Source organism: Cavia porcellus, unplaced genomic scaffold, assembly GCF_034190915.1.
Source record: "Cavia porcellus strain 051 isolate PalLab524CR breed Dunkin Hartley unplaced genomic scaffold, mCavPor4.1 scaffold_14, whole genome shotgun sequence".
In the NCBI taxonomy this organism is placed as follows: Eukaryota; Metazoa; Chordata; class Mammalia; order Rodentia; family Caviidae; genus Cavia; species Cavia porcellus.
The window spans coordinates 61,411,969-61,425,668 of NW_026947497.1; the positions used below are offsets into that span (position 1 = coordinate 61,411,969).

The following is a 13,700-nucleotide window of genomic DNA, read 5'->3' on the forward strand; positions in this document are numbered from 1 at the left end:
CCCGGGCCAGCATCTCAATGTACTCCCAATCCCAACCCAGAAGACATCTTCCTTCCAAGGTCCCAGTGCTCCTGACCCCTCTGGGGGCACTGATAGCACCTGCCTCCAGTCATCCTTCTGGAGCCACCTGCAGTGAGGGCTTAGCCATCTTTGCATGCTTCCTGTCCAACCTACAGATCCACTGAGGGACCCGGATCATGGCCTGGGAGGGAGCACAGCCCTGCACGAAGCCCAAGTCTAGGACACTGCAAACCAATGAGCAAATGTCTTGCCCCTGCTCCCAGAGCCTGTGCACCTAATCCTGTGCCAGGGGGAAAGGGGCAGAGTAGGTAGCACCCTGCACAACCCATTGCACTCACTGCATCCCGCAAAACCTGCCTGCATGGGACAGGAAGTTACGTCCTGGTCATAGGACAGGCAGGGAAGGTGCCTGCAGCAGGCCAGACTTACTAGGCAGTTTCTTCCCTGGGTCAGCCTTAAACTCACTGTAGATGAGAAAGATGGACAGCGGCCCCACCTCCTCTACAGCAGATGAGACACCAAGCTATGCGCTGCCCTACACAAACCCCAGTGACCCGCAGTGCTGTCCCTCCTCACATCCCTGCCCCTGGTGAGGCCTCCAGGACCACTTCCCAGACTGGGAGAGAATCTTCCACAGATGGTGAGGTTTCAGAAAGCAACTGATCTCCATGTAGCCTCCCTTAGACAGGAGAATCTTAGCTCTGGGTCCTCTAATCTTCAAGAAATACGTGATGGTGGTGCATGCCTGTAATCTCAGCACTCAGGGAACCTGAAGCAGGAGGATCACAAGTGCCCAAGCTGGGCCACTGAGCAACTTAGCAAGAAAGGGATGGGGACGCAGTTCAGTGCAAAGGCCCTGTGTTCCATCCTGTGCTATGATAAGAGGGAGGGGGGTTCATACATTTAAGTAGGAAAATGACTACTTTATGCCATTTAAACTGAACTTAACATTTTCTCCCACTATGAAAATAGAAAATGAAGCACAGAAATATCAGCAAGAGCTGTGACTCTGTCACCAATAGAAATCCTTGATATTGTCATCTCACATTGCTGTTAGTTAATATGCCCAGGATTCCATTTACTGTCAGCACGCCAAGGCTCCCACTGGTCAGCTGTGACACACCTCATTCCTAGCAGGCACCTGAAACTGGTTAGACCTGGACCCTATGTAGGAGGCGCAGTTGAAAACTATGGCCAATGTTCACTTTTAGAAATGTATTATAGGGTAAGGTGCATTCCATGAGTCCCCTAGATCTCCCCTCCCTTTTGAACTTAAGCCATCATCCTGGCCGCTTTCTGCAGCAGCTCTAGAGTCTTCTTTCCTGAAGGTCTTTAGTTGCACAGTCCTGGGTGCTTCCATGTCCCAGAGCAATTCCAAACATTGGCCTTCTGTGGTCACACTGACCTCAGGAAGCAGGGGAGCCCATGCAGTGCCTAAGCTGGTGACTGAGGCCTACAGGGACATGGAGTCACACTTTTATCAGACAGGAGGTGCTGCACCCGAATCCCTGTGTGACCTGGAGCAGAGTCCTGATGCAGGGTGGAAGCACTGGCCCTGTGCTCTGCCACTTGAACCCTACATAGGTAATTTCTCAGATGCTCTCCAGAGCCCTCCTAGCACTCAGTATTCAGGGTGCTGACTCCACTCACACAGCTCTGGCAAGGTTCAAAGAGTCATCCCTATCACCATCTCCATTGCCATCTCCATCCCTATCCCCATCCCATCCCCATCCCCAGCCCCATCCCCATCCACATTCCCACATTCATCCCCATCTCCATCTCCATCCCCATCCCCGTCCCCACCTTCACCTCCATCTCCATCCCCATCTCCATCGCCATCTCCATCTCCATCTCCATCCCCATCCCCATCCCCATCCCCATCCCCATCCCCATCCCCATCCCCATCCCCGTCCCCGTCCCCCTCCTCATCCCCATCCCCGTCCCCGTCCCCGTCCCCATCCCCGTCCCCGTCCCCATCCCCATCCCCATCCCCATCCCCGTCCCCGTCCCCCTCCTCATCCCCATCCCCGTCCCCGTCCCCGTCCCCATCCCCGTCCCCGTCCCCATCCCCATCCCCATCCCCATCCCCGTCCCCGTCCCCCTCCTCATCCCCATCCCCATCCCCATCTCCATCTCCATCTCCTTCTTCTCCATTTCCATAACCATCGACATCCCCGTGTTACTGCATTTTCATGCACAAGGAGAGCTAGGTGATCTCCACCACAAAAGCTCAGCCTCAGTCTCAGGATCATAACTAGAGGCCCGAGCTTCACCTCCTACCCATTACATCTTAAATTTGAATTCAGGATCCACAACTCCAATACAATCAACCAAATCTCCCATTGGTCAGTTTGTGACCCGTGATTGACGGCACACCTTAAAGCACACCTTCTCACAACTGTAGCTCGTGACACACTGACTGCACTGAACAAACTGAAATGTGTCACACACCATTACTGAGGTTTAGGGATGGCTCTTGACAGCAGTATCTTTATCAAAATTCATATGGTATCTTTTTTATCCTATAGCTATGATAAAGTTTAATTTATAAATTGGACACAGTAACAGGTTAAAAATAACTGATTAAATAGAACCATTATAATGATCCAATGTAATGCAAGTAATGTGGTGTGGTCTCTCTGTCTCTGTCTGTCTGTCTGTCTGTCTGTTTGTCTGTCTCTCTCTCTCTCTCTCTCTCTCACACACACACACACACACACACACCACCCTGTTTAATTACACCCCAGTTTAACTGGACTACACTTGCCCTCCTCTGTCTTGGGACCTGAGTGGAGATTCTGCACTTCCAGAATGAGAGGAAGTTACATGATCACCTTGGGTCTTCTGACAGGCTGCTGTTGACTGATGATAAGTCAGGAGAGTCCTAAGGACACCAGATGACGGCTGGCCAACGTGTGACCAAAACCACAGGAAGTGCCAGCCAGATAAGGAGCGACTGCTGTGTCTCCCATCAATGGTCCTTCAGCCTGCTGCTGGTCTCTTTATCTGTAAACGTGAGAAAGAAACACATGTATTGCGATGGCCCAAATTTATTTTTAATATTTTGATATCTCTATGTTAATTGATTTTCTTTATCATCCTTTGTGGAGATTTTTTATGCTCTTAAAAATATTATCCTAGTATTATTCTTTGTTCAGAGTGATATTAGCCTGCTTGGGTTTGTTCAATCTCAACATAATTGAAGATATGGATAACTGCATCTATGTTTAAGTGTATAGGATTGATAACCATATTTCTAAGTTTTTGTTGGATAGTTGAACAGAACTGGGGTGCAATCTCACTGTTTGAATCCTCACTTTATATGCTCCACTTTAGTATCTTGAATAACTATTTGTAAGAAGACAGTCTGTAATCATCAGCTAGGGATTTCTTACTGATTCTTTTTTCTTTGAAATTATGTATTATTTCTACCCATTTTCTGTTTTGTTTAGTCTTTCCTTAAATTAAATTTTAAAAAAAGACACTACAGTACCCAGTGCTGATCACAGAGAGTATCATGATGTGAAATCCAGAGATACTATTATTCTTTGTTCAGAATGATTTTAACTTACTTTAGTTTGTTTAATCTAAATCTAAATGAAGATATGGATAACTGCATGTATGTTTAAGTGTATAGGATTGACAACTATGTTACTTAGTTTTTGTTGGACAGTTAAACAGAACTGTTTGCAATCTCGCTATTTGAATTCCTGCTCTGCATGTTCCATTTTTGTACCTTGAACAACTATTTGTAAAACGACAATATGTAAACATCTATTAGTGATTTCTTACTGTTTAGTTTTTTCTCTGAACCTATGTATTATTTCTACCTATTTTCTGTTTTGTTTAGTCTTTCTTTAAGTAAAATTAAAAAAAAAATAAAAATATTATCCTGGGCAGGGAATGGAGCTCAGTGGTAAAGCACTTTTCTAGCATTTGTGGGCCCCAGGTTCGATCCCTAGCACTACAAAATATAAACATGCACACATGCATGTACACACGTACAGTGGTACTTCAGTTCATGAGCTTAATTTGTGCTACAGTTTGGGAAAAGATGGCCACTTTGTGTTTGTGTGGGAAACATGCCCAAATTCATGTTTGTTGCCAATTCAATTTGAAAAAAAAGTTGCCAAACACTTCTTTTTGAGAACCAAATTGTTTGCAAACAAAAGCATTTGTGAACAGAGGAGCCACTGCACATGTACACATGTGCACACATACATGCGTGCATAAAAGAATTATCCTTGTAAGGGTCCCTGGGCTTTGGGAAAGACCCGAACCCTGGAGTGGGCCCTGCAGGAGGAGGACAGGGTGGACCCCAGTCAAGAAGGGACCCTCTGCAGTGATGGCCTGGGAGCCATTTATGGCTCTGGCTTGTGAACGTTTCCTATGCCCAGTGCATGACAGGGCAGGACTCCCAGAGGAGTGGACACTTCCTCTCATTCTGTAGGCACAGAGTCTCCCACCAGGTCCCCACGGCACAAGAACAGAAAGGCAGAGCTCGGCGGGCACCCATCTGTGGCCCCCTGGATGAGAGACTCCAGAATGGCCAGTAATCCACAGGGCAGCTCTGAGCTTCCCAGTTGGAGGCCCCGGATGACAGGGCCTAAATCCTGGGGTTTCTTGGAAAGCAGCGGCATCGCTGGCTATTACTCCCCACAATGTAGAAGCCAGCTCCCCAGTGTACCATAGAGAGCTCCTTCCTGGACCACAGCCTGCCCCTGTGAAGGGAGAAGGTAGACAAATTGCAAAGCCCTTGGCAGATTTGCCAGGTGATTCCCACTGACCTCTGCTTCTCCACAGTGCAGCTGAGGGGACCCCGCTCCGGCAACAGCCACAACTCTGGGGAACAGCTCTGCGTAACCACTCAGAGTCCACCTGGATGCATGTGGTGTCCTCCCTCTGCCTATCACAGGGCTGCCACAGTCACCTGCATGAAGGACAAGGACCTGCATGGCAGAGCTTCTGGCCCACAGTGTGAGGGTCCTGTGTTCTTGCTGAACTGAGCCCCTGTCCAGAAGCAGACATAGCAACAGTGCTCTCCTCACCCCTCCTCCAGCCCCATGTGGCCCTGTGACTGAGTTCTGGCACATGGGATCTGGAAAGAGGCGAACACGCAACTCCCTGGTCCCCCAGTTAGCAAAAGCAGGAGTCATGGGCAACCAGCGTGGGCCAGGGACGAGGGCCAAACCCTCCCTGGACTCCCTCGAGGAGCCTCCTCCAGCTCTGACAGAAGCAGTCCCTGTGATCAAGAGGACAGGGCAGAAGGGCCATGCACAGCTCCCAACGCCGGTCAGAAAAAGCATGCTGGCTACTGTGATCCCCAGTTCAAATGCCGTGGCCAGCCCACGGGGGTCCGGGTAAGGACAAAGGCCTCAGCCAGCACCATGCAGTGCATCTCCTGGAAGCAGAGCCTCCCGCCCCATCACACACCTTCAGAGGACAACTGCCAGCTCACCCCGCCACCAGCACCACCATCGCCCCCAAGCTGCTGCCCCACCAGAGATGAGCTCTGGGGTGATTGTTACACTGGATGACGGTCATGGGCTGAGTCCCATTCCTCCAGATTTCATGCGTTGAATTCCCAACCCCCAGGACCCCAGAAAGTAGCACAATCAGGATACAGGATCTTGACGGAGGTAAAGGGAGTCTGATGAGATGGCCCTCATCTGGAATGACCCCCATTCTAGCACATTTGGAGACAGACACGGGTGTAGCAAGAACACCATGTGACCATGAAAGACCAGACTGGGGGATGGCCCAAAAGTCATGGGAGGCCACATGTGGCCGGCAAGCCACCAACCAACCTCACCGCATGTGAGCAGTGGCCACATAGTGCCTCTGCTGTAGGCCTCCGCTTGCTTTTTGTTTGGGGGGCTCATTCCTTGTGACCTCCATCAGGAGAGCTCTCTCTTGCAGGGTTGGGGGAGGTCTGGATGCTGCCTAGTTTGGATATAGCCTCAGTCCCATGTAATGGAGACCAAAAGAACAGCAGGTGAAGGATGGGGTTGCTCTCTGCACTCTGAAAGGCCCAAGCTATCATGGAGGCCACACTTACATGCTGAGCCCCAGGACCCTCTGGCTCGCTGTCACCTGCATCAGTCACCACATCATCGAGTGCTGGGACCGGCTGGGACCACTGTGACATGGAGCCACCAACCGTACTCCCGGAGTCGGCAGGGGTGGCTTTGCGGGCCCCACCTCTGGGCGTTGTCCTGTTCCAGGCAAGAAGAGGCCGGGGGCAGGACAGCTGGCCAGTGACAGCCAGGGCAGGAGCCAGGCTGAGGAGGAAGCAGCAGAAGCGTGCGTGGCTGTGGCTATTTTTACCCAGACCTGTGCAAACAGAGGCCAGGCCGGGCCGGCAGGTTCCTCCCTGCCCTGGCACCTGGCCTGGAGGCCCTGACCAGGTATATGCAGAGCCGCGCCATAGGGAGCCAAAGAGGAGGGCGAGGAGAGGAAGGGCAGGGGAGGCAGTGGCCCAGGGACCCTAAGACTCCCAGCTGGGGCCCAGGCTCCTGTCTAGGCACTGTGGCCTGGGGCGGCAGTGACAGGGACAGCCACACCTATCCCACCTCTGTGCTGGGCAGGGCAGGTGGGGTTGGTGATCAGAGCCAACAGGGAGCAGAGGTCACCCGGGACAGAGGCCTGAGATTAAGGTCAGGGGTCAGCCTCGGGTCACAGGTAACTGGGCAGGGAGGCGCCCTGCAGCCACGGGTCAGGCCGAGTCAAAGTCAGAGCTATAGGAAAGGCTGCCGGCCCAGCCACTGCTCTCAGTCCCAGCCCATCTGGGCTTGTCCTTCCCCCAAATTCCACAGCAGGGTGACTGACACCAACTCCAGCACGTGGCTGCTGCAGCAAAGCCCCCCAAGGGGCTTTCCGCAGAAAGCTGCTCCTGGCAGAAGGATCCGCCCAGCCAAGGTGCCAGGCCAAGTAGCAGAGCTCAGCAGAGGCAGCTGGGTAGAGGCTAGGGGAGCCCTGGGCACCAAGGAAGGAACCTCCTCACTGAAAGGGTTATCACTCACAGCAGGTGAGAGCATAGCATTAGAAACTGGGGGACTGAGGGAGGCAGGGCCAAGACAGCCTCCCGCGCCCTACTATAAAGAGATGAGTTCTGGGGTGCTGGCCCCACCTGGGGCACACAATATGATGTGCTCCTGCCTCCCTGTCCTTGTGGGGCTTCCACTCAGGCAGGGAAATAAACAGTGAGTAATAGAGCCACCTCCCGGGAAGACAGCACGGGTCTGGGAGGCAGGGGGTGCTGGGAGGGAGCCGCTGAGCCAGGACACACATTCGGAGTTGCTTTTCCATGCTCAATGACAGGAGAGCGCTCAGAGCCACCCAGGTCCTAGGGGAAGAACATTCCCTGCAGAGGAGGCAGGGCAGACTCAGGCGCAAGCAAGTTCAGGGGTCAGTTCTCAGGAGGCCAGCACAGCCAGAGGGATGGGAGGCAGCAGGAGAGACAGGAGCTGGAAGCCAGATCACTGGGGTCCAGGGCACACTTGGATCCAGGGAGAGCCGGGCATGGTAGCTCACGCCTGCTTAGCACTGCGGAGGCTGAGGCAGGAGGATCACTGCAGTTCAAGGCCAGCCTGGGCTACATAGTGAGTTCGAGGCCAGCATGGACTACACAGGGAGCCCCTAACTCAGAATAAATAAGTAAATAAAGGAACTAGGGCAAGCAGGAACCTCACTGACTCTTCCAAACAGTCAGTGTGAGAGAGAGGGGACAAACAAATCCCATGAAAGGCATCAGGACCAGTGATCCAGTTTCTTCCAAAGAAGGCAGGCAGCTGAGGAAGGGTCTCTGGGTACTAAATCCTAGGGCATGAATCATTTTATAAAACAAGTGGTTAAAAAAATACCCTAAGGCAAGGGAGAGAATTAACCTGAGGTTATTCACTCCAGGAAGGAATTCTAGCATTTTGCAGGTGGGAAGAGCAGACTGTCTGGGACAGCACTGGGATTCTTGTTCTCTAGAAACCTCCTGACAACACGCAGGGAGTGACCACGCTGTGCTCTGATTCCACATGGAGGAAATAAACCAGTGATGGGCTCAGCAGTGTTCAAGTATTATTTAATCCACGTCTTATAGTTGGAGGTTTTTTTTTTTTTTTTTTTCTGTTTTCTTTTTTGAGACAGGATCTCATTATGCAGTTCTGGCTGGCCTTGAACTCACTTTGTTGCCCAGGCTGGTCTCAAACTCACAGCAATCCTCCTCCCTCGGCCTCCTGAGTGCTGGGATCATAGGGTGTGTGTTACCACACTGGTTTGGAGCTCTTTTAGATGAAGTAAAGAACAAGATCAATACCCAGCCCAGATGCTGGGTTTGGAGAAGGAAGGGCTGGGGAGCAGGTGGGTGGCGAGCTGGCCTGCGGTGTATGCTGGCTTCCCCATCACTGTCGTAGAGCAAATGCTTCAAAAGAGGGAAGGTTGGGCTGGGCTGCACTGTCCTAGGGCACTGGCCTGGCATTCCTGAGGTGCTGGGTTCCATCAGAAATAAAAAGATTTGGCTCATGGTTTCAGAGGTCTCAGTCCATGGTCACCGGCTCTTGCTGTTGTGAATTTGACAAGGCTGAACATGACCATGGGAGTACACAGAGGAGGGGACAGGTCATCTCACAGAGGTCAGGAAGCAAAGAGAGAGGAAAAGCACCTGCTCCCAGAGAGGAAGAGGGCAGCGACGGGCCAGGACTCCAGCCACAGTTGGGGCAGTGAAGACCACAGGAAGAAGCATCTCCTGTGCCCCCATCAGACTTACAGGGACCTTCCTTCTTCAGCCAAGCACCACTAACTCTCAGTACCTCCCAGGCGAGGTACTGAGCCCTTGCATGACGCTCACCCGCCCACCGAAGGATGAGATGCAGCTGACCCAGAACAGGAGGCAGAGCCTGTCTGCTCCTTCCTGTCAAGCGTCTGCCTCCTCTTCTACCCGCTCCTCTCACTCTCTGCATTCATGAGTCTCTCTCCCTGGCCCAGGCCTGCGTGTGCAGTGTCCCTCTCAGTCGCGGTCCTCTGTGACCCAGCTGCCAGCAGCTCCAGTCCAATCCCCTTCTGTCCATACCACCTGGCCCCTCTCCATCTCTTCCAGAGGGAAGAGAGGGCTTCTGGGGACCCCTCCTCTGAGGTTGTCCTAATCTGATTGGAGGAGGTCGGGCGGGGACACACAGTGGCTGGCAAGGCCCCCTCCATGCTCTTCCCCCTGGAAAGCTGTCCTCTCTTGGGCAGATGATCTCTCACCCAGAGGAGGCTGGGCTCGGAGGAGCCACCAGAGGTTTCCTGCTGGGGTACCCAGCACTGGAGAGGAGCAGGAGAGGGATTTTCTGTGACTCCACCAGACTGCTTGGTGGAGTGGTACTAGACTGTCCCCCCCCCCACCAACCTCAAGGGACAGAAGGTCACAGGGAAGCTGCCCATAAACACCTTGACCAGGCTGGGGCCTATCAACCAAGGGGGCATGGAAGGAAAGGAATCCCCCACCCCTGCGCAGTGCAACCGCCGCAGGAAGGGGTGCAATGTTACGAAGGTAAAGGCAGGCTCTGCCTCTGAATCAAGCCTGTGGACTGAGGCCCCTCCCAAGGGAAGGAAAGGCTGTGGGGGAGACCTCGCTTTGCAGATCACAATCCTCATCCAAGGCAGCCATCAGGGACACTCTGAGGAGGGCCTAGGACCACACATGGCCCTATCTCCAGGCAGGAAAGGCAGCTGCTCCCAGAGAGGAAGAGGGCAGAGACGGGCAGGGACTCCAGCCACAGTTGGGGCAGTGAAGACCACAGGAAGAAGCATCTCCCGTGACCACAGTCCGACCACAGGAACCCAGGGCCATTCTCTGTGGGACGCCTGTGGCTGAGGTGGAGGACAGAGGCGGGCAGAGCGAGGCTCTCCCAACCAAGTTCAGGTCTCTCACTGTCTCTGCCAGTCCTAAAGCTAGCCTGGCCATGGTACCCACTGAGAGACTCACTCAGCAGCCACTGCAGAAGCCCCGCGACAAATCCTCAGTCCTGCTGCTGGGACACGAGGAGGCCAAGTGGGTGTTCCCACTGTGCCCTCCAAGGACCAGGACAGAAGCCATGCCCACATTTTCCAGGTCTGGGCTGTATCCACTATTCTGCCCATGGGAGCTGGGCATTGGGCCCATCTCCTTCTGGAGTATCTGCCCTACCAAGTGCAGGCACCATGTCACCAGCCAGGTCCTCACTTCTGGTGGAAACCCTCACTAGCAAGACACACTCCTGGGTGCCCCACCTCACCCAGCCATGGCCCATAGTATCCACCAGAGACAGGTGAGCAGGCAACAGACCTTCCACTCCTCCTTGGGCACGTGGAGATGACAACTTTCGTTCACTGGCTTCCTAAGTGCTTGATTTTTGCTCTTATGTTTATGTATAAATATCAGTCAAATAATAAACATCACATTACATTATGTCAAATTCATAAATATATTTACTGATACCTACTGAATTACTAGTGAAATTACCATTTTCCTCATTTGCCCCGTCCTTGCATTGTTCTAACATCAGCATACACCACTCACAGAGCAGGCTGCCAACATTCCCATTACCTGGGAATTATCTGTGCATTCACAGCTTATGGAATCCTCCTGTAAAACCATGAGGGCCTGGTATCTTTTTTAGGGGCAACTTTAATATTTCTCCAGAAAAAGCACCCATTTCACCTATATGTTTGGATAATCAAAGATTGAATAATACCTTGAATAATCAAACATCACCTAGATGTTTGAACAATCAGGATATCATTCTCTCACAGTTTTAAATTTTTCTTTATCCTGGAACTGTGTCCCCTGCCTTCTATATTTCCACTTTTGTCCATAATCAGGCTTGCCAAACTATTTATCTATTTACTAGCCTTGTAATGGCTTGTATTCAGATGCCTCCACCAAAGCGTCACACAGTCACAGACAAGGCTTTTCCAGAGGTGGCTGGAGCTAGAGCGTGTGAGTTGAGTGATTCACAGTGCAGTGCTAAGATTCAAGGTGCTGGGATTAAGGGTCGGCCATTAGGGGATCAATCCACTGATTGGGTTAGCACTGCCTAATCCTAGTAGGCTAGACAGGATACAAAAGGGGTTAAAGAAACTGCAAGGCCCTCGCTTGCTTTGTACCTGCCACGGACCATTCCTTTTCTGCCAGGCCACTCTGCCTTGGAGCCAGCTGACTGGGCCACACCCTCCACAAACTCTAAGCCACCTAACCCTTTCCTTCCTTCACTTGTGGGTACTGGGTATTTTGACTCAACGAGAAAAGTAACTAACAGACGCCTGTTTAAGGGGACAGTTCCACTCGTTCATTCAACACCTTATTTTGATTCCATTACTTTCTGTTTTTACCTTTACTAATTCCTTCCATTCTCCAGATTTAATGTTTCCCTTCCACTGTTTTTAGTTGTAAACTTAGTTCACTAATTTTCAGTCTACCTTGCTTGTAGTATATCTAATGACGGTTACAATTGTTCTTCTTTGTGTAATGTCCATATTTTTCAGGTTTTGATACACATTATTATTTATTCCTACACAATGTATGAGTTCAGTTTCACTCCTTTAGTTATTGACCTCACAGCCTGCACACCGTCTGCCTTCCCTGGGTTAGCCCTCCCTTCCACATACTCAGTCGCTCAGTGGTGTCTGCACAGCTTCACTTTTTCCTTACTCAGTTGCTTGAGAGTTGCCCATAGAGGCCCATTCCTTCCGCCAGCCAATGGCCATCAGTTAACACTCTAATCTCTGATGGCGTCAATCATGTTACTTAGACCGAGACTCTGCTGTCACAATCTCCCTTTTCCTGAGCCTCTGCCTGGGGTTGGCTCCCTCTCAGTCCACAGGGCTGCAGGGTGGGAAAGGGGGCAGAGCATGAGAACTCAATCGGAGCTCTTCTGGGCACAGAGTGCCCCACAGAGCACTGCTGCCCCCAGGAAGGAGCCCCTTCTGGTGTTGGGCATATCTCTGGGCCCATCCCCTGCCCCAGCTTGAGAACCCTGCTCCAACTCCACCTCTCCAGCCACCCACTGACACAAATCACCTGAGAAACTCAACAAAAGGAGAAAATATTTATCTTGGCTCACAGTTTCAGGAGTTTCGGTCCATGGTTGGCTGGCTCCATTGTTTCTGGGCTGGCAGGCAAGGGTTGGCAAGACAAAGCTGCCCACCTGTCAGAGGTGGTGGGAGGAAGGTGCAACCTTCTAAGTCCCCCCCCCCCACCTCAAGGAGCTCCTTCCTCCAACCACGCAGGGCCCCTCAAGACTGCCCCAGGCTGGCAACTGAGCTTTTAGCACAAGGCTTTCAGGGGGACTTTTTTTTTTAAACAGGGTCCATGTAGTCCAAGTGGTCTCAAACTCATGGTGATCCTCCTTCCCCAGCCTCCCAAGTGCTATGTGCCACCATACCCAGCTTGGCATGTTTCAGATCAAAGCCATCACCATGGCCAAGCCTTGCACTACCTCCCAGCTGGGAGCAGACAGGGTAGCAGACAGGGGACCAGAGGACAACCCTTACACTAGGTTACATATACACATGCTCTCATAAAGACACAGCCAAGCACACGAACACACATGCACACCTTGTACTGAGGCCGTCAGAGAGGACAGAGGACAAAAAAGGACAGGAGAGGAGCAGCCCTCCCTAGAGTTTCCTAGAGTCCCTGCACCATGGCCCCATGCTGGGCTGCCTGTTGACTGCCCACCACACTGAACCCTGAGCTCTTGAGCAAAGGAGGTCTACGGTCACCTGTCTCTGTCCCCAGAGCAGAGTAGTTCTGCCCTTCCATTTCCCTCTCCTCAGTTTCCCCACTGCGGCAGCCATCGAGGTGTATCCCTCACACATCTCCCAAGACGGAACTTGCCCTGCTCTGTGGCAGTGCCCACAGCCCCTCCGTAGGCCCTCTCTGGGTGCTCTTTGCTCTGGAGGTCACCGACAGGTGGCAGAAACTTCCAGATCTGCCACATAGCCTGAGGATGTCCCTGCCCCTTCCTGCCTTCTCCTCTATCTTCCAAATCACAGCATCTGCTCATTGGGCAACCTGAACCGATGTACTTGCCCTTGGTCCTGTCCACAAGCCCTAGCTGCCCATCTGGAGCTGGTCCTGTACTTCTTTTCCACACTCACCCTGGGCACAGTTCTTCCCCCACTGCCTGCACTCCATGAATTTGTTTTCTTCCAGGTGCAGCTGCCGTGCTACCAAATGATCCACCATTCTTGCCTAAGCCATGCTAGGCTCCCCTGAAGGGGACACATCTACGTCACACACTCGTCCTGGGTCAGATGGGGCAGGTGGAGACACATGCGGGACAAATGATACTTGTGCTATCACAGTTTGGAGTAAAGACGCCTCCCCACAGGAAGTAGAGAGCTTAAGAGGCTGTCAGCATCCAGGCGGCACTGTAGGTAGCCTGCGGGGACACCCTGGGGTGGTGACTCCTCCGGTCCTAGCCTAGCCCTCATCATGTAGGTCAGGTCTCCTCTGTGGTCCCCAGCTGCCCTTTGCAGGAACCTCGGTGCCACCACTAAGCTCCTGCAATTGCGCCTCAAGGAGGCAGCCAGAGCACGATTCTGGGTTCTGAGAGGTGTCGCAGGGCTACGGCAGCGCGGGTGGCACTCACACAGGGATGCTGCGGGCAGGAAGCCAGGCGTTCTGCATGAGTAACTGTGACTCTCCCGCTGTGCCTGTTGTC

The 13,700-nt window shown here is 52.4% G+C and overlaps 1 long non-coding RNA gene across 1 annotated transcript in view; it reads right to left on the minus strand.

The window, feature by feature from the left end:
• The window catches only part of LOC134470288 (uncharacterized), a 43,756-nt gene extending 37,542 nt beyond the window's left edge, over window positions 1-6,214 (minus strand). The window contains exons 1-3 of the long non-coding RNA XR_001202885.2: window positions 6,080-6,214; window positions 4,809-4,951; window positions 2,856-3,027 (exon numbers count right to left, since the gene is read on the minus strand). This is a non-coding gene — a long non-coding RNA (uncharacterized LOC134470288). The remainder of the gene's footprint in view (window positions 1-2,855; window positions 3,028-4,808; window positions 4,952-6,079) is intronic.
• Window positions 6,215-13,700: the final 7,486 nt, after the last annotated feature.